The sequence below is a fragment of the Periophthalmus magnuspinnatus genome, chromosome 15 (genome assembly GCF_009829125.3).
Source record: "Periophthalmus magnuspinnatus isolate fPerMag1 chromosome 15, fPerMag1.2.pri, whole genome shotgun sequence".
Taxonomy (NCBI): Eukaryota; Metazoa; Chordata; class Actinopteri; order Gobiiformes; family Gobiidae; genus Periophthalmus; species Periophthalmus magnuspinnatus.
This window is the reverse complement of record NC_047140.1, coordinates 21,720,499-21,742,865: the sequence shown is the minus strand read 5'-3', so window position 1 is coordinate 21,742,865 and position 22,367 is coordinate 21,720,499.

Below are 22,367 nucleotides of genomic sequence, written 5' to 3'. Positions count from 1 at the left end.
CAAGACCTATTTAAAAAGAGAAAGGGTGACCCAGCGAATTGGCCCAGAGCCTTCCTGATCCCATTAGATCATGTTAACTACTATGTACACCCACTTGTCAAAGGCTTGTCACACCAAGAGGAGTTAGACAATACAATAGAGAGCTGTTTTAAAGAAGTACATTGTCTCCTTGTTCTACTTGTGGCATTAGTTTCCCTTTTATCAACCCACTCTTAAGAAAGTATGTCACTTGAAACTGTTCTCTTTAATACTGATATGTTCAACAAAGCAGCGATTGAGAAGCAGGGAACTTTTCACTTCAGAAACAGCGGCATGGATTAACATGAAAGGTGCTGGGTAACAGAAAAAAAAAGTCTGTTACGTTATTTTCTGATTGATGTCATCGAGAACAAACCGGGAGTTGTGTTTTGTTTCATTCACTTAAGTTCAACACACAAACTTTCCATATTTAGGCTGAGTTCTACCCTCAAAAACAGAAAACACCTTGTGATGTCATATACAGGAAGTGCTCCACTGTGTTTTAAAACTCTATACACCTTCTCTAGAATCATTTGGATAATTTCAGCCCTGGAATGGCCTATCTCTACTGAACAAAAGGTAAAAAGTAGCTATTAACATGAAAACTACTGCTTCATGACATCACAAGGTGGAAGAGACCATTTTGAGCTTTGAAGATGTAGACAGACTAATAATGCACGGTTACTCAAACATGCGTGAATGAAAGAAAACACAACTCCAGGTATGTTTCTGATGAGGCAGAACATGGTTTAAACCTCACAAGAGTCAAGTTTATGTAATGTGGGACCTTTAATTTGAACTAAACCATGGCTTAACAAGGCATGTAGGTGTTAGAGTTTAAACCAGATAATAACCAACCCCAAGTCTAAGCCAGAGTCAAACCAGTTCTAGGATCAGGGCAGTACAACAAGGTGAAAGTGACTAAGAAAGAAGTAGAGCAAAGCTATAATCATGTACTAGAATTGAACCAACAGAAGCAGCTTAAAATATTGTACCAAAACAGGCCAAATGAATCAATCCGCCAGCACATTCTACTCTTCTGCAGGTGCACAGAGGAGTGAAGCAGATTAAACGTGGCAACAAACAATAGCTGTTAACACACATCTTCAATTTGAACACTGAAATGTTAAGGTCAAGTCTAGTGAGAACGTGTTGAACTCTAGAGAGAATGAATCAAAACATAACTGCAAGTAAGTTTTTTATAAAGAAACTGCAATATTTATAACCAGCTGAAGGTGATTTGGACCTTTAATCAAAACCGTAACTTGAGTACCACAAGGGGGATCTGTACCACAGTTTGAGAACCACTTGAGAGTCCCCAGAACTTTCAACGGCCTTGATCTCAATCCTGTAATCTGATCACTTACATGTGCAGCAGCAGCTACCTCCACTGTGCTTAAAACAACAAAGCCCCATGAGAAAAGTCAAGCAAACACATAGCAAGATATGACGTTAATCAGCCCTCCAAAATTAAATCAGGATTATCTTTCCAGAGCCGTATAGCTTACAAAGTAATATTTGACTCAAGTATTTGGAAACGGGCCCAAATATGAGCAATCAGGTCTGAAGTTAGTGCTGAGAAGTGACGCTAAGCCAGAACAGGAATGCACTAATAGGTCTGTGTAAGGGAAAGGCAGCTGGCGACGAGCAGGGAGCCAGGACTGAGGGAGTAACCAGGAGCAGGAGCTTAAACAAAGACAATGAGAGCTTCATTAGAGTCAGTGCTGCTGCTGAGGGAGGGGGGGCGGCTGAGGAAGAAGGAGGGGGGTGGGGGGTGGGGGGGTTTAATCACACGCAGTCACACGCCCAAGCTAACACACATCTAACAACACTGCACTTTGTGGTTTAGGCTTAGTGATGACGCATTGTCAGAAAAGACTGGAGCGAAACCGTCAATATTGTCACCTCTCAAATAAGAACCTCTAAAATATTACTAATATACTGCATGACTATTATAATGAAGTTTAGTGGGTGTTGTATCTGCTACTGCTCAAGAAGAATGGGGCAACTTTAAGACAGTGTGATGGTATGAGTTGTTTTGGTTTAATCAATTGTCTGACATCTCCATAAACTACTAAAGCCAGATTATGTGTGTAGCACAGTTGATTTGAGTTCTACACATGATCAATCTGGGATCACTGAAAGCAATTGATATTCAGACAAGTACTCAATACTGGTTAGCTGAAGCGTCACAACAGCAGAGCGAGCAGAAAAATCTTATTTATGCTGAATCCAGTTGAAAGAAAATCACGGCCATCTTTCCCATCTATAAATGGACAAAGTGCTTCCCTGTATGTTTTTACCTTTGGCTTCTGTCCAAGCTGAAATGCCAAACTGTGGTGTGTCTTGTTAATCAGTGGCTCAATCCCAGACATAGACATGTGAGAGAGTCAAAATGGATTTTTTGTGACTTTATTTGCAGGATTTCATGCTGATTGAAAGCATGATTTTTGTTTAATCTCTTAATCTTTGCTCTTAAACCTTATGTTGAATATTGTGTGTTACAGACATGAAGATTGACTTGTTTCTCTGTAAGAATGAAACACATACTTATTTTAAGTCTTCACTGCAGCCAGCTACTTCAGTTACAAGCTGTGGCATATACCTGTGACAAGGGGTTGTGTAATATATTCTGCCTTCCTATAAACAGTTAAAGGTAAAAATAATAATTAAAAAATTGTAATAATAAATAAACAAATTATATCCATTTATTACCTTGTACGGATAGTATGAAAAATTAGTTTAAGTCCATGTACAGTAGGTTCAGCCTTCTATAGATAGTATTTTTCACAGTATTTTTTACAGTACAGGGAGCTCTCCGTTGTAATGTAACACATGTGCCTGCTGTCTGTACCTTCACTCTTCTGATATCAAATAAAAACTTCTTTCAACTTTCTTCTTTCAACTCTGTGCCTGGTCTGGAATCGCTTCCTTCAGAATTACACTGATTGCTGTAAGCATTTCCGTTCTCTTGACTGAAAAGAATCTTGCTCTGTGCTCGTGAGAGTCATCCTAAAACTGGTCACATGGTCACATTTTAATTTAACAACAAATAAGAAAGGCAAAGTGTGGGAAGACTAGAAAAATATCACAGCAAAAATATAAAACCTGATCTTCAATGCGAACTAAAACTGAAATACTGAAATATAAAGAAAGACCATTATAAATAGCTTTACCATGAACATGTAACAATGCAGTGCTTTGACATAAGATAAATGGTCTGAATCAATAAACCATGTGTGAAACCTATATGCTTCCATCTCTAAGTGAGGTATTATTATCGTACAATGGTTCCAACATAATGTATATACTTTTTCTGGGCACAAATGCGATGCCTGTTGTGTTGTTTTGCTGGTTGACCTTTCACCTTTCTTTCTTCTTCTGTGAAAACTCCAGAGACATTTGCCCCGCAGGAATCCTCTCTGTGAGCTTTGCCAGACGTTATCGATCGCCATGACGCTCCCAGCAAGATTCTCGCCGTTTGAAACACAGACAAAGAAATCAAGATGGCTTCCTCACTGTACATAATGCCCACCACACTATAGTGTACAAGAAATAGTTTTTGTCGATTTCACTTTGATCTGCTATTAGAGTCACACAGGTTCATATAATTGGAGAGATGTGCGAGCAACCTGAGTCAGTGCTTTTTGCGAGATTGTATAAGTATTATGGATTTATATTGTCTTGGAAAGCTGTACCCGATCATGAATTTATGTCACATGCTCTTCCCTTTTTAATGCAAGACAGACAAACATTGGAGTGACCACTCATATACGGTTATAACAAGACATATCCTAGTCTATATATCATATTATCTGTATATTTGTCTTTTTTTACTTTTTATTTGAAGACGTTGTTTTTTAAATGTGCTATATAAATACAATTGAGTTGAATTGGATTGAATATAAGACACCGACAAATGGGCTAAGTGCTATTTACAACTGCACGTGACAACTTTGCGTTATGTGTTTGTGTTGTGTGTGTATGCGTGTGTATATGTGTGTGCGTGCGTATATGTGTGTGTGCGTGCGTATATGTGCATGTGTGTGCGCGCGTGTGCATGTGTGTGTGTTTTGCATGGGTTTGGAGGAGGTAGGGTAGGGGAGGCCACCAGAGGGCCCCCAAGAGCCCATACATTTATATTGAAAATAATGATTGGAAAGTTTTTTTTCTGAAAACTAAATGACAGTCTGGTGTTTATACTAGTCTAAATATCCCTCTTGAACGATTAGATGTGTTTTATTTCCAGTAACTAAATATGTGCTGCCTACATTTTTTTAATCGGGCGGTGTGGACAGCTGCGTGTTTACGCCGGCGTGAAGGACCCCTCCCCTCCAGGTGTGCTGTGGGTGCGCTGAGGCAGCAGAAGGAACTAAAAAAACTAAAAGACTAAAAGTTAGTGAAGTTCAGTTTATTTAAAGTACGGGACAATGTAACAATGTATGAAGAGCCCAGAGGAAGATCGTTGTGGGGAAAGAGGGACTTTTCAGAGAAGACTCGAAATATGTCCTCAGTGGATCTGCAGATAAAACAGTGAAGCTGGACGTGTATAATTCTGTAGACAGGACACACCTGAGAGCGACAGAGGACAGAGAGGACACACCTCAGAGGGACAGAGGACAGAGAGGACACGCCTCACAGCGACAGAGGACAGCAGGTGAGTCCGTTTATTACACTGGCTGTTTTTGGTTGTGGCTTGTCCTTTTGTGGTAATGTATTTAGATAAGCATCTGGCTTTAATATTTCCCACTTCCTCTTTGCAAACTGCACTCCGCGCTAACTGTTAACGAGCTAACTGCTAACGAGCTAACGGCTAAGGAGCCACTGTTAGCATAACAGTGACTGTTGTCTTACTGTTACCAGGGCCACGCTTTCACCAAATGCACATGTTATACGTCTTTTAAAAGTCTCTGAACCCACTCTATTCAGTCGTTAAATTGTTTGTCAATTATGCTAAGTTACAACACATGTACAAGCAAGTACAGCTTCACTTAGCAACATTAGCATGCTACTATTGTAAACACAAGCACTGTGCTGGTGTCGTCTGTGAACTATAAAATCCTTTAAAGTCTTAAATATTTGTATACTTCGTGTGACAGTCAGATATGATTACAGCTGTGCTTAATGTACAGAACAGTGAATGTGCAGCTTTATGTCCATAGCTGCTCTGTGGAGAGATGAGCTGTGAGTCAAAGAAGAGGCAGCAGAGCTACAGTGATATCGGCTCTTGGTATCGGCAGCCCTTTGACTAGTATGAGTACTGGCACGGTATCTGTGCATCCCTACTCATTAATATGTGCATTTACGAGAAATCACAGCATCCAAAGCCTGACAATAAACATAATAATAATGTAATCCTAAAATCCTCTTATTTAATGTTCAGTCCTTCCAAATGATCTGATGATTATAAATCTGATGTTATGTCCATGCTGTTTCTCTTATACAACTCCTAACTGGATCACTACTTCGTACTTTTTGAGTGATATAATTTTGGAGTAAGTGTACCTTTGCTTAAGTACATTGTTTGGCTACTCTATCCAGTTCTGCATTTTATGACATAAAGAATTGATAAATGTAAGCCCACTTTAGTCAACTAGAACACATTAAAGTGCACCAAAAACAAGAAAAAAATGGTAGACCCCCCTTCTTTACATGTTTTTATTCTTGTGGTTGTTGCTGTCGTGAGCCTCTAGAGCACATGTGTCAAACTCAAGGCCCGTGGACCAAATGTGACCCACAGGCCTTGAGTTTTATGTCATTTTATGTGACCCACGACAAAGTAAATTATAATGTATGACTGTCTTAAAATGTCAGTTTATCAGGAGATACACAGTTACACAGCCATTTTTTCATATCTATGCAAATCCATATGCAATATTTGCAACTTGAATAAGTAATAAATATAGAAACAGTTAATTAAAAAGATAAAAAAAATAGTTTTGTTTACATTTAGTTACATTTATACTGTCTTAAAGTTACATCTGGCCCTTTGAGAGCAACCATTTTGTTGATGTGGCCCTCTGAAAATGAGTTTGACACCCCTGCTCTAGAATTTGCAGTCTTTTTATCAGTGGTTGTGATGAAGTGGCAATGGCCCCCGAGGGCAAATTCATCTTAGGGCCCCCTAAAGGCTAGGGCTGGCGCTGATAATAACAACATATTAATATTGATGCTCCTCCTAACTTCCTACTAAATTAGCACCCATGGTTTCTGCCTAAAGTAAACCACTGTTTTTGTTATAATTGCGTTATGTATGGAATGCTGTCTTATCTCTTTTTTCTTCCTTTAAAAACAAAATACACAAGCACACTTAAAATTTTGTATGTTGAATTAAATATCTTGTTTTAACCAGAAACCCAAATTATTTGCTTTGGATTAACATAAAATAATTTTATTTTCAAAAGGTGACATAAGCGCATACAGTCACTTTGAATTGGTGTACGTGAAATGCAAATCTTTGAAGGTATTAAGTGACGATGTTTTCCTGCTCATCCAATCTGCTTCTTCAGTTCTGGTCAGATTGCTGGTGGACACTTCCTTATATCTGTCTGAAGGAAGAAGCTAAATAGACTGAAACTAACACACCTATTGCTACAGTTTCTGTTTGTTGGCTAGGTCTGTTAAGCTATACTACGTGTGAACTGCGCCATATTTTGCATAAACGTTCAGACCCTTAATGAGTGCTCTCACACGTATTAGCATGCTGGCTAGCCCTATTGTTTTCCTTGTTTAGATTGAGGTCTTAGGACGGAGTTAAGTGATATTTAAAGCCTGTTCAAAGATGGATTGCCTTTCGTAACAAAAAATGCCTCTTTAACTCCCCTCTCAAATCATTTCTTTTCTTGGGCTGTACCTCACTATCTTCAAAAAAGTGGTTAGTGGCATTGTGATGGAGATGTACAGCAGATTGGTATTGGTACACTTTTATGTAGTGGCTGTTTTGTCTCTCCAATTTCCCTAACCTGCGACAGGTTTTAGGAAATGGGTCTTGTAGAACTGTGTTGAGGTAAAAATGGCATACAGGAATAGTAGCAAAAGAAAAATTTAATTCTGTCAACTGGACAAAAGTTTTAGAGTGAAGACATTTTGCTATGGATGATATCTGAACGACTGAGGGATGACACAGTACTGTCCGTGCTAAATTATTCAAAGCTATATTAAAGATCAGTACAATCCTCTTATCCCCTCTCTGCTCAGTTTTAACCAAACAAAGAAACCTGAGGCTCCATATACTGTACAAAAATGGCCGCCACTACACATTTCCCACTTATGTTACTGTGGAAACCCATCATGATCGGTCTGAACCTAGAGGCTGAAAGACACGAACACACATGGAGAGGAGAACGGGATTGGCAGGAGAGTATGCCAAACCAACCGATCATGAACAGTATCTCCAGCTGCATGTAGTGTGACAGTCCAAGTAAAACAAGCCACAACATTAAAGCCCAAGATCACACAGACATTGCTTTTAATGAGAGATGCCATTCACACTTTTCAATTGCTATTCATTTGTGCTATCGCTCACATCTCCTGCACAATGTGCCTCTGAATTAGACCCATTGTATTGGTGAACCCGCAGCCCGCTCGTGGTGATCCCTCTGAGCACGGCCTTTGTGCACTCAAAATTCATTCAGCGCTTTTATACAGCACAAGCACACGCTGCCATTCTCTGCCCTTTATATCAGGACCAATACAATGAACGAGCATTTGGTAACATTATGGACATGTTAGCACAGTGATGACACATGAAATAAAACAGAACAAAGGTAAGAAGAATACCATTGATCTAGACTTACTGTATGTGGTATAAAATGTAACCAAAATGTATGTCCTTCTTTGAAAAATATTGTTGATTTTTATTGTTAAATTTCGCATGTATTATTTTCTGCTATTTGAAAAAGCATAACAACAAGAGTTTTTGGTCAATTTTATACCATTTACTATAGTCTGTGGCAAACAATCACATTTTTATATAGTGCTTTTCTATTTTCAAGGCACTCAAAGCTCTTTACATCAAAGAACCACTCACCCATTCACACGCATTTTCATACACCACTGTAAAGGGAAGGTGAGTTAAGTGTCTTTCCCAAGGACACAATGACAGTGTTCTTCTGTGGAGAGAGCGGGTTTCAAACCACCAACCTTAAAATCAGTGGAAAAATACTCCAACTGAGCTACTGTCGCCCTATTTTATTAGAACATGAATATTACACAATCATGTACCAATGCTATGGTCATATTATTGTATTGTCCACTTGTGCCTAGTCCATGCCTGAAGTGTTGACAGCAAGAATACCAGTTTAGAAGGTTGATGGTTCACTCTCACTCGCTGCACATATGTTTTTTACAGTCTATGGATAAGACAATACGACCTTATTGTCAACTCCGGTCACTCTGATGTAGCTTATTGTGACAGGAAAAGCACCTGGTTTAAAAAAAAAAAATTCACCAGGGAAATAATGGAGAAGGCAAATAACAAAAAAAGCTAAATTTTGAGTGGCAGTCCTCTTCCCCACACGCTGAGTCTCTGGATTTTGGGGTTTGCTCAGGGTCCCAGGTCAGTGGTGCCAGAATGAGCCTGTATGGAGCGGGTTTGGTGTAGGGCTGTGAAATATATTGAAATCAAATTGAAATCGCTTTTTGAATTAGCAAATTGCAAGGACTAAAATAATCCAGATTACAGATTATCCTTATATTTTGTAAAATAAATACCCTGTAGTTTAGACCTCTACAGGTTCAGATTTTTCTTCAAATTCAGACTCTTCTCTTTAATATTAAAACTCCTTGATAACACCATCCTGCTATCAAAGCAAAAATCCCAAATCAAATTGTAATTGCAAAGCTTGTCAGAAAAATAGCAATTTTCAAAATCACTCAACCCTAGTTTGATGTGAAATGTGGAGTGGGCGGATGTTTGTCCTAGTAACAATGCCCTGGTTCTGGCCTCGTCTCTGCAGTGATCTGGTGTTTGGCAGGAGACACTTAACACAAGTGTGAGCGGAGGATACCTTTTATTTACGCTCCAACATACTCAAAGTACAAGGATTCTGAAAGAACTTCAGTGTAACAAGGGCAGGCATGGTGCAGCTGCTTTTGAACAGTATTATGAAGGTGAAGGCTACAGTGTTTGGGTATAACAATCAAAAATTCTGATTCAACATTGCAATGAGTGATGGGACTATTCATTTTATTTGGACAATTTTTGACAATTAAAAACAATATTTAGTTTAATTGCTATGGCATCATTGCTGATTTTTGATCACCCTGAAACCAAAGAATTTGACAAATACAGACTATAATCAAGTACACAGAATCTGTCCCCTATTTTTCATTACCACTATTTACATTTTCATTTATTTAGATTTCTGACATTCATGTGCATAGTATCAGTCACATGACTTTTTCCATTTATGGACACCATTTTGAGGACTATTCTAAAGACATTTTAAAAGATTTATACTTTTAGCTTAGAATTTAAAATGTACATGGCAACATGTACATGGTCTTCATTTTTCATAAGTTGAAACCCATGTACATGAAGTTAATTGTGGACATAAAAATTAGGCTCAGTTCTTAAAGAGCCTGGACTAAATTTTTTTCCCATGTATTTACGCAAAATGTGTCTTTCCGCAGTACAGATATACTGTATAAGCAGCTCTTTAGGTCAAAATTGTCTGTTGCTCTATCTGCATCTAATTATATCATTACAATGATGGTAAACTCTGTTCTGGCCTCTGAGAGTTTTGAAAAGTGCTTATAAACTCATCACTTTGAATAATGAGGATTCTCAGAACGCATAGATTTACTGTATATTATGTAATAAACTGTCCACTTTGTAGAAAACAAAAGAGACTTTATGAACTTTTTTAATGAACAAAGACATGTATTATAGTTTGTTGTTTTTTTTTTTTCAATGGACACAACAGGAGCATCCAAACATAAAACTGAAAATAGTGGGAGTTGTCCAATTTGTTGCATTTCGTTGTACCAAGTTAAAGTCTTTTGTGTAAATAGGTCTTTGTGATGTCTGTATGTCATCTCAAACATCTCTGCACTGGACAGGCCCTAACCACATGCACATTGTAACTGCATTGCATTATGATATATAGAGCTACGGATGAAGTTTCCCATAGCTGGAATACTTTCCCCAGTCTGTTTATTCTCCGGGATACACCACAAAACTAATTGGATCCAGGAATGCTCTGATCTATCCACAGATGTCCATATGCCAACTCTGCCATACAGGAACACACATTCAATACATTTTACTAAAGGTAATATTTAAGATACATAAATTACAGTTGTCATTTCAACATATGAATTATTCACAGGCTTTTGAAGACATATACAACTTGCTTAAAGCCATATCCCAGTTTCAGAGCTCAAAGAGGAATAAATAAGTACCAACTGTGTTCAAAGTGAAAATATTTACACGGTTTGTGGAAAAGCTGAGGTGACAGAATGTTCTTGGAAACAGGTTATTGGCAAACGCCTAATATTGCAGTGTATAAATAGGAACAGGTGTGAAGAGAAACCGAGGAATATTTTTTTCTTTTAAGTATATTGGTTTTCCAGTTTCATCTCTTCCTCTTTTTAAAGTTAAATAAACTAAAAATATGTGGGCTAAATGTGCTACAACTACTGGACTAAACGTGCACTACATAACTTTTCTGGCGGAGTATCTGCCACCTGCTTGTCTCCATGGAGATGTCATTGCTTGTAATGTTCCAGTATGAAACATATCTATCAAGCAGTTATTTGATTACTGCCATTTTTGTTGCTAAAAATACTTCTCCGCACATCTGACCCGTAGCTTAGCCTGGTGGCATCAGCTGCTTTTGTCCATGGAGAGATAGATATGTTGATGCTATACTGTGGAACCATAGACTGTATAAAGAAGTGGACAAAGGGAGTGTGACGTCACCCATAGCTCGGGTCAAATGAAGCTAATCGAGGCTAGCAGTTACGGGGCCAATTTGGAGCCAAGTTCCATGTTTGGAATTTAGACCTTGAGTGTCATAGCCACCGAAGAGCCAATTTGGAGCCAGGCTGTTGAAGGTAATGCCCCTTCCTGCCCACACCGCTGGTTTAGCAAGGAGCGGGCGCTCAGCAACCCTGTCAATCAAACCTGTTGCTAACACTAGCGAGAGTGACCTTGGGGAATGAAGGTGCCTGATTTATGTGTTATTAATGTTCATATCTTGATTTATAGACACATTAGTGAAATAAAAATACCAGGATCATGTACAGCAGGTTAATACAAACTTTTTAAGACCAAAGTGATGAGCCTGACAGCAGCAGTTAGAAAGAGAGGGACAACAGTTTATCAATAGAAAGTGAGTTGGAGTCAATGGCACCGGAAGCATGCCCATGCTTATTTCTTATTTGTTGTGTAGCAGATTAGTTATGTCCATTTATATATATATACACTCTATGTGTGGGACATAGCCATAGCAATAGCATCATGAAGAATAAGAAAGTGACAGATCCTCAACCAGAAACTTTACACAGTGCACCTTTAAAAACATAGCTTTAACATTTGTTAAAGATACACATTCCCAGCCCAGTATAAATGAGAGGAAAGAGTATTTGCCAGGGTAGAAGTCTATAAATGCTTCAATTTCATGTCCATCTAAACCCCATCCTTTGCACCATATTTTTTCCAATCTCTCAGATAATTGACTTCACTATCAAATATCGTTTGGCTTCAAGTTAGGAAGTCATTACCTCATTAAAACTGAGAAGATAGAGGATAAACACAAAATGGTGGCTTACACTTTTGGCCGTGTGCCCAAGTTGTCCCCTTCATTTGAGCCTGCAGCAGTTGCGGTTGTGAGTTACTTGGTAGTGGGTGGTGTGACAGTAACTGGATCTTGCTCCTCGCAGATGTCCCTGTGGTTTTCCCCCTTTTCAAAGGCACAGAAAGACCACACTTCCACATGTGTTTTTAACGTCAATCTTCTGAACACATTATAGTAAGATGATGATAAGGTTCACAAGAAAGGCACAATTATACTGACCAAAGCAGGTGCCGTGGGAATATGAAGAGGACTAAGTAAGGCAGACAAGAAGAATGGATGGGGGAATGTGACCTACAGGGATCTCAAACGTCACTTTTGGTTGAGGGTTTTAAAATGTTTTGGGATTGGAAAGGATATGACTGGGATAAGGTTTGTCGTTCCATGAGTAATCTGATACAGCTGTGGAGGTTGAAGGCAAAAGCTGAGATAAATCTTTGGAGTCAAACAGACCTTCACTAGACTAAATTGTTTTTAACTATGTATTTTTTGTGGAGTTTCCACCACCTGCACGGTTTTCTTCATGGAGATGCTATTAGTTTGTCTGAAATGTTCCACTGCATGATATTAAACCCATCGACTGTATCTGTATGGGGAAAACACCACCAGACCAAATAACAGGTCAGAGTTGGAGAAGCAACTGCATGATCATATTCCACAGATTTAAAGATGCACTATGTAAATTTTCAGATGGAGGCCAGCTGCTTGTCTCCATGGTGATGTCATTAATTTGCCTGGAATGTTAGTTTAGTTTAGTTTTAGTTTATTTATTTAATGAGACAGTGACATTAACCTTAACAGGAGAGGTGCATTGTACCAGATTGTAGCTAATTAGTGCTAATTTGCACCTGCAGTCCCCGAGCGGGCAGATGTTATAGTTCATAAAATCAAACATACAAAGAAAATGTCTTTACAATGAGCAGGCCACCATAAATGTTCCGTAACCCCATTCACATCCAGCTCACAGCTTAAAATCATCATCCATCAATGTTCCACAATATTGCAACAAACTTGACTATCTCCATGGAGACAATTAGAATCTGTTTTTCTAGGCATTTTTAGATAACTATACTAAAATAAATGCAAGATAGATAAATCCAGTGCCATACTACGGAACATTTCCAGGCATTAATAACACCCATGCAGACCCACACGTAGCAGACTCGCCACTAGAAAAATTCCATAGTGCACCTTTAAAAACATACTTTGTACCAATTTGTACCTTAATACATCCATTACAACCCCAGAAAGCTTCCCTTACACATATCAATATGGCAGCTGTAGGTGGGCCGCTCTGTTAGCTAAATGGAAATGTGTTAAACCTGATGCACCTTGGGAAACGTTGGACTCGAAAACTCACTCCTACATGTGTAACTTATGGTCCACTGGAGCCTTACACTTGTGTTATTAAAGACATAAATTACATAAATCGCTGCGCAGGGCTTGTCAAACTTGGCACCAGGGAACATAGCCAAGTCCATTCAAAGGGAGAGCGTGTGAGTAAATAAGACTATAGCTCATTGGAGGATAGAGAAACAGCAGGCTTTAGCACAGATTACAGGTCGTTCATCTTGTTTAGCTGCCCTATGCAAATCTATCGAGCTTTTTATGTTCTGTGATATTGATTTGGAATGCAATCAATGTAAAATAATGGCAGGGGTCAGAGGTCAACCCCAGCCCCATTTATTTACACTTGTATTTTAGCGAGCAGATCCAAGATGGTGCCTAATCAAGTAAAGTATTGGTTTAATGCCGGGGTTCTCAAATGGGAGGTTAGGGGGCCATTTTAGATCAATATTACAATTCCCATTTCTGCTTTATAAGTGTGACATTAAGTGGGTATCGTCTATGGTCCACCCTGCCAGTAGTAATAATAAGAGGGAAAAGAGTACATGCATAAAACACAAAATATGCCACAAAAAGATCAAAGGGTGAAATTGGGACCTGCATGTGACCAATTGAGAACCACTGGTCTAAAGCAAATTAAAATGTCTTTATTCTAATAGTGACTAATCTGTTCTAATCCCTCGTTATTATCATGGTCCATTGTAGACCCATGTTTCTGCTTGGTAAACCTCTCCATCAGTACTCGTGTGGTGAGCCTTAATTTGTATTTATTGAAGCGGCTAATGAACTGTTCAGGGGTAGACCAAAAGTACTGCTCCGGCTGCAGCTTCAAGTCCTGCTATTACACGGCCTAATTAAAATCACAAATCAAAATCTTCCACTTGTGCTGCTGTATTAGGGCTCATCAATGCTCCTTTATTAGTTTTGTTGACATTCAGAGCGGAGTTGGAGAAATGTCACCATCTGGAAGAGAGGCGGGAGGCAGCACGAGCCACTGAGCTGCAGAGAGGAGTTATCTGATGTTCTGTCATTTACGACTGATGGTAAAATTAAAATAGATCTGCTTTATTTAATGAGGGGAATTAAAAGCTGAATACTGAGGCATATTACACTTGTCATTCCAGTCAAGAACATACATTATTAAAGGTGCACTATGTAACTTTTCCTATGGAGTCTATGCAATCCCTCTGTCATCCCGGTATGATACATAGTAAAAGAACAATTCTAATCTATCAAATGGACAGTGAAAGTTTTACTGTTCATCCAAGCTGCTTCTTCAGCTCTGGTCAGATTACTGTTGGACACTGACTTGTATCTATCTGAAGGAGGGAGCTAACTACCGGTACACTGAAACCAGTTAGTTATTTATAACTCCACCCTCAGACCTAAATCTAAACCAAAGAAAAACAATAGTGCTAGCCAGTATGGTAATAGGTGTGAGAGCAACCGTTAGGAGCCCTAAATGATTATGCTAAATATGTCTCAGGTACAGTTCACACTTGGTGTAGCTCAATAGACCTAGCCAACAAACAGAAAATGTAAACAACAGGTGTGTTAGTTTCAGTGTAGCTCAGTGTCAGCTCTTCCCTTTAGATAAATATAAGGCTGTGTCCACCACCAATCTGAGCAGAACTGAAAAGCAGCTTGGGTGAGCAGAGAAACAGTTTCACTCCAGTAACTTGTCCAGTTGACAGTTTTGAAATTTTCTTTTACTATTTTCCTATGTAGATTATGCCACCTGCTTGTCTCCATGATGATGTTACTGCTTTGCCTTAAATGTTCCACCAAAAATCAAACTTGGAACCGTCATAGGACCAAAGAAAGCTGCACCTGATATTAAACCTGTCTGATATTTAGAATCTTCGTTGCAGAGTGATCTTCTCATTGCCTCTGTAATCAATCTTTTGGGGAACAATGAACACAAGTGCTCCTCAGTAACAGCAGAGTTCCTCCATGAACAAGATCATCTCTCCCTGATTTCCTTTCATTTACTCATTTTTACAAACATGGAAACACCAGTAGCATGTAGTGCTAGCCTCAGCTAAACTGTACAGTTATAGAGATGTTACTGCACAGAGCCTGATACTGAGAGGTATGGAGGAGGTGAAGGGATTAGTGGTGCCCGTGGTCATTGGCGCACTTGGCACAATGACCCTTAAACTGGAGGAGTGGCTATAGCAGATCCCAAGAAAAAAACATCATCGGACATCTCAGTCCAGAAAACCACTAGGAACACTACTTGGAAGAGCAAAGATACTGCACAGCCTCAGGCTCCCAGGCCTCTGGTACAAGACCCAAGCAGAGCGATGACATCATGAGCAGAGTTTCTTCTGAAGCTCACAGTGTCCTCCAGGCCAAACAGCATAACAAATAGTGACACAGCTGTTGCCAAAGAAAGTTAAACAAACTCAAATCTATTCAAGACATTTTTATTCATGCAACTGTAAAAATATTCCATATTCTTTCACAGTTATAACACATCACCATAATAATTCCTAACAGGACATAAACCAAAAACTGAACAGAAACTAGCACTAACTTTGAGAGAATAGAGTAATTATCATCAAAGAAAAGTTGAATTATTACTATAAATAGTTCATGAGTCTAACCCACAAGAAGGAGAAAGTATAACCTAAAATGCATATGGCTCGGCAGATATGACCCAAACTGTCCTTGGTATCTGCTTGTCTCCATAGAGATAAGTTTGTTTATTGTCACTTTGTATCATTTCAAGTAAAACAGTTACTTCATGCAAGAGGCATACCCTCCTCCAGAAAAGTTACATAGTCCACCTTTAAGTTGAATCAAATGGGAAATTATAATTGTTATCAGTATTATTGTTTCAGAAGGATTACTGTAGTAAACAAAAATAAAAATAAAAAAAATACTTGGGTGCAATGGTTTGTTTCAGTAAAGATGATTCAATTTGCTCACCAACCATGTCAATATTGAAATCCATAAATACTATAGCAACAAGATCAATGCTATCTGCAGTCAGCACTGGGTTATATTAATATTTCAAATCAATACATGCTCATACTTGCAATAAAAGGACTGCTATTCTGCAATAAACTTTGATGGCTTTATTCTTTTAGTTACAGTGGCTAAGAGGCAGAGTTGGTTTTGGTAACTGTCCATTGTTTTAGAAAGCGATGAAAAAATGAATTGCCATAGTGAATAAAAAAATTTAAATATCTTCAAAACAAACAGGAAATGTATGAATAACATTGACAGCAGTATTTTAGATGTACTATACCTGCAGTAGTGGTATATGCGGATAAACACTAGGGTAAGTTTTACAGTGCTTGGCTAATTTGTAAAAGTTTTAAGTTCAATATGTACAAACCAAGAGAAACAAAGTCTTTGAACTTAATCGCCTTCTTTGAATTATTCTGAATAAACTGTACAACTGCGAGTATTTGGACAGAATGAGACCAGCTGAATGGCCCAGAAAGTGTGTGGGGTTAAAACGTTATTAGCCTTCTGTTCTAAAGTACACCACAAAAATAAATGAGCCCCCTCTCTGCAGACTGTGAGCTGTGCTGCTCTGTGTTATACTGCCTGTAAATGGGACAATGTACTTTAAATGGGCCACATTACCACAGACTGTAACGTGGGTGTGCCGTGTTAGAGTAGCACAATGAGCTGCAGTCTCGCTCCACTCATACGCTTTTTCTGATGGACATATTTACAGAAAATGTCCATGATTGTCAGTTTTTACATCTGGATACCACGTCAGAAATATTTGGTTGAACAAATAAGCGTGAATCCTGATTTGGCGAAGATGAAGTAGAAATTGTTGGATAAAACCAATACTAAACCAGAACGAATTCATGACAAAACCATCATAACATGGTTCTAGAAATTATTTTCAGTGGTTAGTGTGTTTGCCCATAAACCCTTAGGTTGCCAGTTTCTTTCCAGCATTGACCTGTGTTTAGTGCCGTTGTTTCCTTGAGCAAAGCAATTAAATCGTTTAACTTTGAATGAATGTGTTAGTGTTTGGAGGTAGTTGCAGAGATTGTAGGCAAAGAGTCTGTACCAGGGCAGATGTGGCTACAGAAGCAGCTGTGAAAATAACTGTACATTTGTGGTATAATTCATCTCATGTTGCCCTAATTTCACCTTTTCCATTTGACCTTGGTCTGCCCCTCTCTGTCCCAGACTGAATATTGATCATGACTCCAGTTAAGCTTTCACCGCTGATGACGTCTGGGTGGGGGTTGATTTATTCTTAAACCTTAAACACCCTCACCCGATTTCTTTACCGTTCACCCCATAGACATCAATATTCCCATGACCCTCCAGAAAAACTCCACTCAACATAATCAATACCTTAGACAAAAAAACTGAACAGTCAGCATTTAAAATGGAGGCATTTTTTTTTTCTCTAATCTCTGTTTTACTATAGCCCTGTTACCGCAGCCCTCTTCCTTGTTTACCCATTGAGAATCGATAGCAGCTTGCAGCCAGCAGGAGAGACAAGGACATCTCAGCAAATAAAGATAATGCAGAACGCTGTCTTATCTATTTGTCCCTGTCTTTTATCTCATTTAGAAGCGCTCCAAATAGCACAGACATGACACTTACAACACAAGAGGTTTGCTTCGGTTTTGTCTCCCTTCTCGTCATGTGAGATTTTCTGCCAGCGCTGACCTTTGAGTGAGAATAATTTTTTTTTTCTTTTTTAACCTAACCTTTTTCTTTTCTTTTGAAGCAGACAGACGGAGAGACAGGAAAGCAGCTCATATAGGACACTGGCCTTCAATAGGTTCACCGCAGCGGGCTCAGTGGGGACATGATTGGCATATAGTGACATATAGAGACGGTCAGTGGGCTGATAAGAAGACACAAGACAACACAGAAAATCACAATGCATTTCTATTGTATTTGCATGGTTAAGATTATTGAGACGAGTTCAAAGTAGTAACCATCAGTATATGTTCACAGTAAAATTTCAAACTGAATTTTGAGAAAAGTTGATATAAATTTTGATACCACATTGGGAAAAAATGCCTGAACCTCTAAGCAGACAAACAAATTGATTCACAGATTTAAATACCTAGACTAGTATTGAAAATAAACAAATTTCCCCTGAAAAAAATGGTAAATCAGACTGTAAATGGTCACATTTTTCCACCTTCAAGGCTCTCAAAATGCTTTACATCAAAGCACCACTCACCCATTCACACACACATTCATACACCAGTGTTTGCAGACATTGGGAGTGCGTTAAGTGTCTTGTCCAAGGACACACCGACTGCTTTCATCTGTGAGAGCTGGAATCACACTGCCTACCTGTGAGTCAGTGGATTTAACTGCTCAACCAATGATGTTTATGCTGGATTTCAAACCGCCAACCTTTAGATCAGTGGCCAAATACTCTACCAACTGAGCTACTGAGCATGAAAAAAGTAAAGAAATCATTGTTATTTTTTCAATAAATCAATATTGCTACATGATTAATGTTGACTGTGCAGAACTTGTGTGTACTGTATGCGTTTTCTGACTGTTTATGTTATAATGGAACTGGCTGAACATGTATTGATTGTCCATGTGCTTTACTGTTAATGAACTGTCTGTGTGTAATGCTTTTTGAGAGTGGATCTCAGGAAGACTAGTCTGTGCTTTTGTAGAGACAAATCCTTAAATAAACACATAATTTGACTAGTCACGGATAAAAAAAAAAAAAGTATAAATAGTTTTTTGATATTTAGATTTGAATATTTGGGCCACAGTAGCTGAGTGTCTGTCCACTGATACAAAGGTTGGTGATTCAAATCCAACTTTAAACATGAACATCATTGGTAGAGCAGTCAGATCCCTTGACCCACAGGTTGGCAGTGTGATTCAATCTCCCACAGATGGACACTGTTATTGTGTCCTTGGGCAAGACCGTAAACCCACCTCGCCCCCAGTGTCTTTGTACACTGGTGTATGAATGTGTGTGTGAACAACTGAGTGGTTCCTTGATGTAAAGTGCCTTGAAGGTGGAAAAACGCTATATAAAAATGTGACAATTTACCATTAATGACACCATCTTGTCTCACTGTAAAAATCATCTTTTGGCTTATGTTTTAGAATCTGTATAGTCCAGATAATGATTCTGATGATTAAAATACTGTTATTATTTTTACACATAATTATTCAGATGAATCATTGCAGCCGTAGTCCGCTGGTTGGGACCCTCTGCATCACCCCCTCTGCATCACCCCCTCTGCATCACTCCCTCCTCTGTGTAGCCCCTCTCTCATGTGTGGCCCGTGGCTGTAGCTTCAGAGAGCCGTGAGATAAGAGCACAGGTGAGGATAATGCTGCTGCTGCTACGCCTCTGACAAACACACACAGATTTTCAATTTGTCTCAGACGCTCAAGGCAAAGACAGGCCTGTTTGTTTACTCCAGGAATACTGCTCAGGACTTTCATCATAATATACTGGGAAAAGATACAGGAGGAAAACAAAATTGAGATAATCAGAAAGGATGGGGAAGCAGACATTCTTTAAAGGTGCACGATGTAACTTTTCTGATGGGGAGGGGGGGTCCTTTACCTGCTGGAGTTCATAGAGATGTTACTGTTTTGCCTGAAATGTTCCACAGTATGACATTAAACTCAGTAAGGATGGGTTTTTTTTCAACAATAAAACCATCTGTATTTGAATAAATGCAAGATAAATTAATGCCATACTTTGGAACATTCACCATGCAATAACAACCCCATGGAGGCAAGCAGCTGGTGAAACATAACACAAGGCCAAAGTCGAAATTGAACCACAAAATAAATTGTTTTGAAACAAATAAAATGGTAAATGTTCACTCAAGGCACTCACTTTACACTGTTAGATGATTTTTGCAGATGATAACTGGGCAGATGAGATGAGTCACCCATGTTTTTCTGAAAAATAACAGTTTTTCTCCAAGGATTTGAGCTGCTACATTATAATACTGTGTCTAGAGAACAACGCAAAACGGTCATTTACGGTAAAGCTGACATCTATCCTAAAATGTGACCTCACTGCTCCAAACACTCACTTAGTAAATGTATAGGGTAAAAAAGCAATTTGTGGTTTTGCTTTAGCACGGGAAACACTACACCAAGAAACATAGCAGTGTGTTCAAATACATTGTGAACCCATAAACTGTTATTGATTTTTAAAGTGCTAAAACATTACTGCTGACCCAAACTAACAATCTAATTTTCTTTTTCCTGTATTTTCAAACATTCATCTAATAAATGGGCCAATTCCACACCAAACTTCAACATTCTAAGCCATGCAGCAAATAACTTTAATAAATAATTTGTTTCTCAATCCAGTTTCTCAAATCACAAAAACAAAAGAAATGTGGCCCTGATGTTTTCTGTGATATAAAGTCCACAGTGATATTTGATCTTGGGCAGAGGTCGATGAAGCCCTGTCCCATGAGCGTGGTGCCAGCTGGACTCGGGACGGTCCAGGAAATATGATCCGGGTGGTCCAACACTAGGAGCATCTGGGCTAAACCCCCTGTGTCACAAGTGCTGCTGGTAGATTGAGTTTCATTTACTCCGTTGCATTGGGGAACTTTTTGAACACATTTTCAGTTTGATATTATTCCCGCTAAGTACTGTTAGTTAAAGTATTTCCCCCAAACATTTATCCTTTATATTTTTGATAAACCAAGATATATATTATTTGATCAGATCACACTAAAATAAAACCTGAACTTTCCCACATTACTTCTTGGCACTGTTATTGTCAAGCTTTTAACCAATGTACTATGTAACTTTTGTCGTTGAGGGTAAAAATCTCTCTTGCATTTACTCTATTACAGGTGTTTTTACTGCTCAAAAATGCCCCAAAATTGCCTCAAAATTGTGTTACAACTGTGGGTAGGTAGTCACCACGCCACAGATCTGACTTGTAACTTGGCCTGGTGTAGTACCCTGCCTGTCTCCATAGAGATAGAAAAGTTTCCAGGCAAAGTAATTACAAGTTATGCAGTGCCCATTTGAAATAACTAACCTACAAACTTTTTCCCTTTTATTGATTAAAGGTTCTGTATTACACAAAATTCACTCTTGTGAGCTTTAAGTCATGTTTTAATACTGTTACCTCCTCAAAAACATACCTGGTTTGTGTTTTGTTTCATTCACACATGTTTGAGTAATCCTTTTATTATTAGTCTGTCTAGATCTCCAAAGCTCAAAATGCTCTGTTCCACCTTATGATGTCAGGAAGCAGTAGTTTTCAAGTGAACAGCTACGTTTTAACTTTTGTTAAGTAGAGATTGGCAATTCCAGGTCTGAAATCATCCAAATGATTGCTTTGAAGGTGTGTGAAGTTTAAAAACACAGTAGACCACTTCCTGTATAACACCGTGACATCACAAGGTGGAACAGAGCGTTTTTCAGTTTGAGAGGAGAACTCAACAATAATATGCAGGGTTTGTATGCAAGTAAGTTTGTGAGGAGGAAACAACATTGTAACATACAGTAGATGAGAAAATATTGTAATATAGGCCCTTTAATACTTGAAGTAACTATGCTCTATGAACTATGAAGTAACTATATTATGTTATATTCTACTTTACCACAAATGAACAGGACTACAGCCATCCCCACTGACCTCTCTCCCTTTAACCTTGAATGGGCTGACAGAGTATCTATAGGAGCTCAGGGGCGTCTCGGGACCATATGGTTACTTTTACGAGCGATCGGATTGGTGTTAACTTTCTTGTTTGTCAGCGCTTTGCTATCCCACTTACATGCCTCTTTAATTAAATGTCCTTTGTCACAACTCTTGACTTAGTCTCAAGTGTCCTATGTCTGCCTTGCATTTAAAACAGAGGATTACACAGCCTAATCACGAATGCACATAATTACAAGACAATACTTAATTATATAATGAATTTAAAAATGTGTTGTGAGTTTAGTAATTATTTTTTTGAGAGTAAATTATATCCATACAAGCGGTCATCTGGGAAAAAAGAAAGGGCGATCCAGCTGGTTAAAGTTGCACTTTGTAACTTTTCTGCTGGTCTCCATGGAGATGTTATTTCTTTGCTTGGAATGTTTCACAGTATATTAAATGTATTTTTACTCATAGAGACAAGCAGATGACACCAGAAGGCCAAGTTACAGGTCTGATCTGTTTAGAGGAAAGCCCATTCACAGTAAGAATGCATGTTTTTTTTTAGCTACATCCTTGTCACCAGTAAGCTTAAT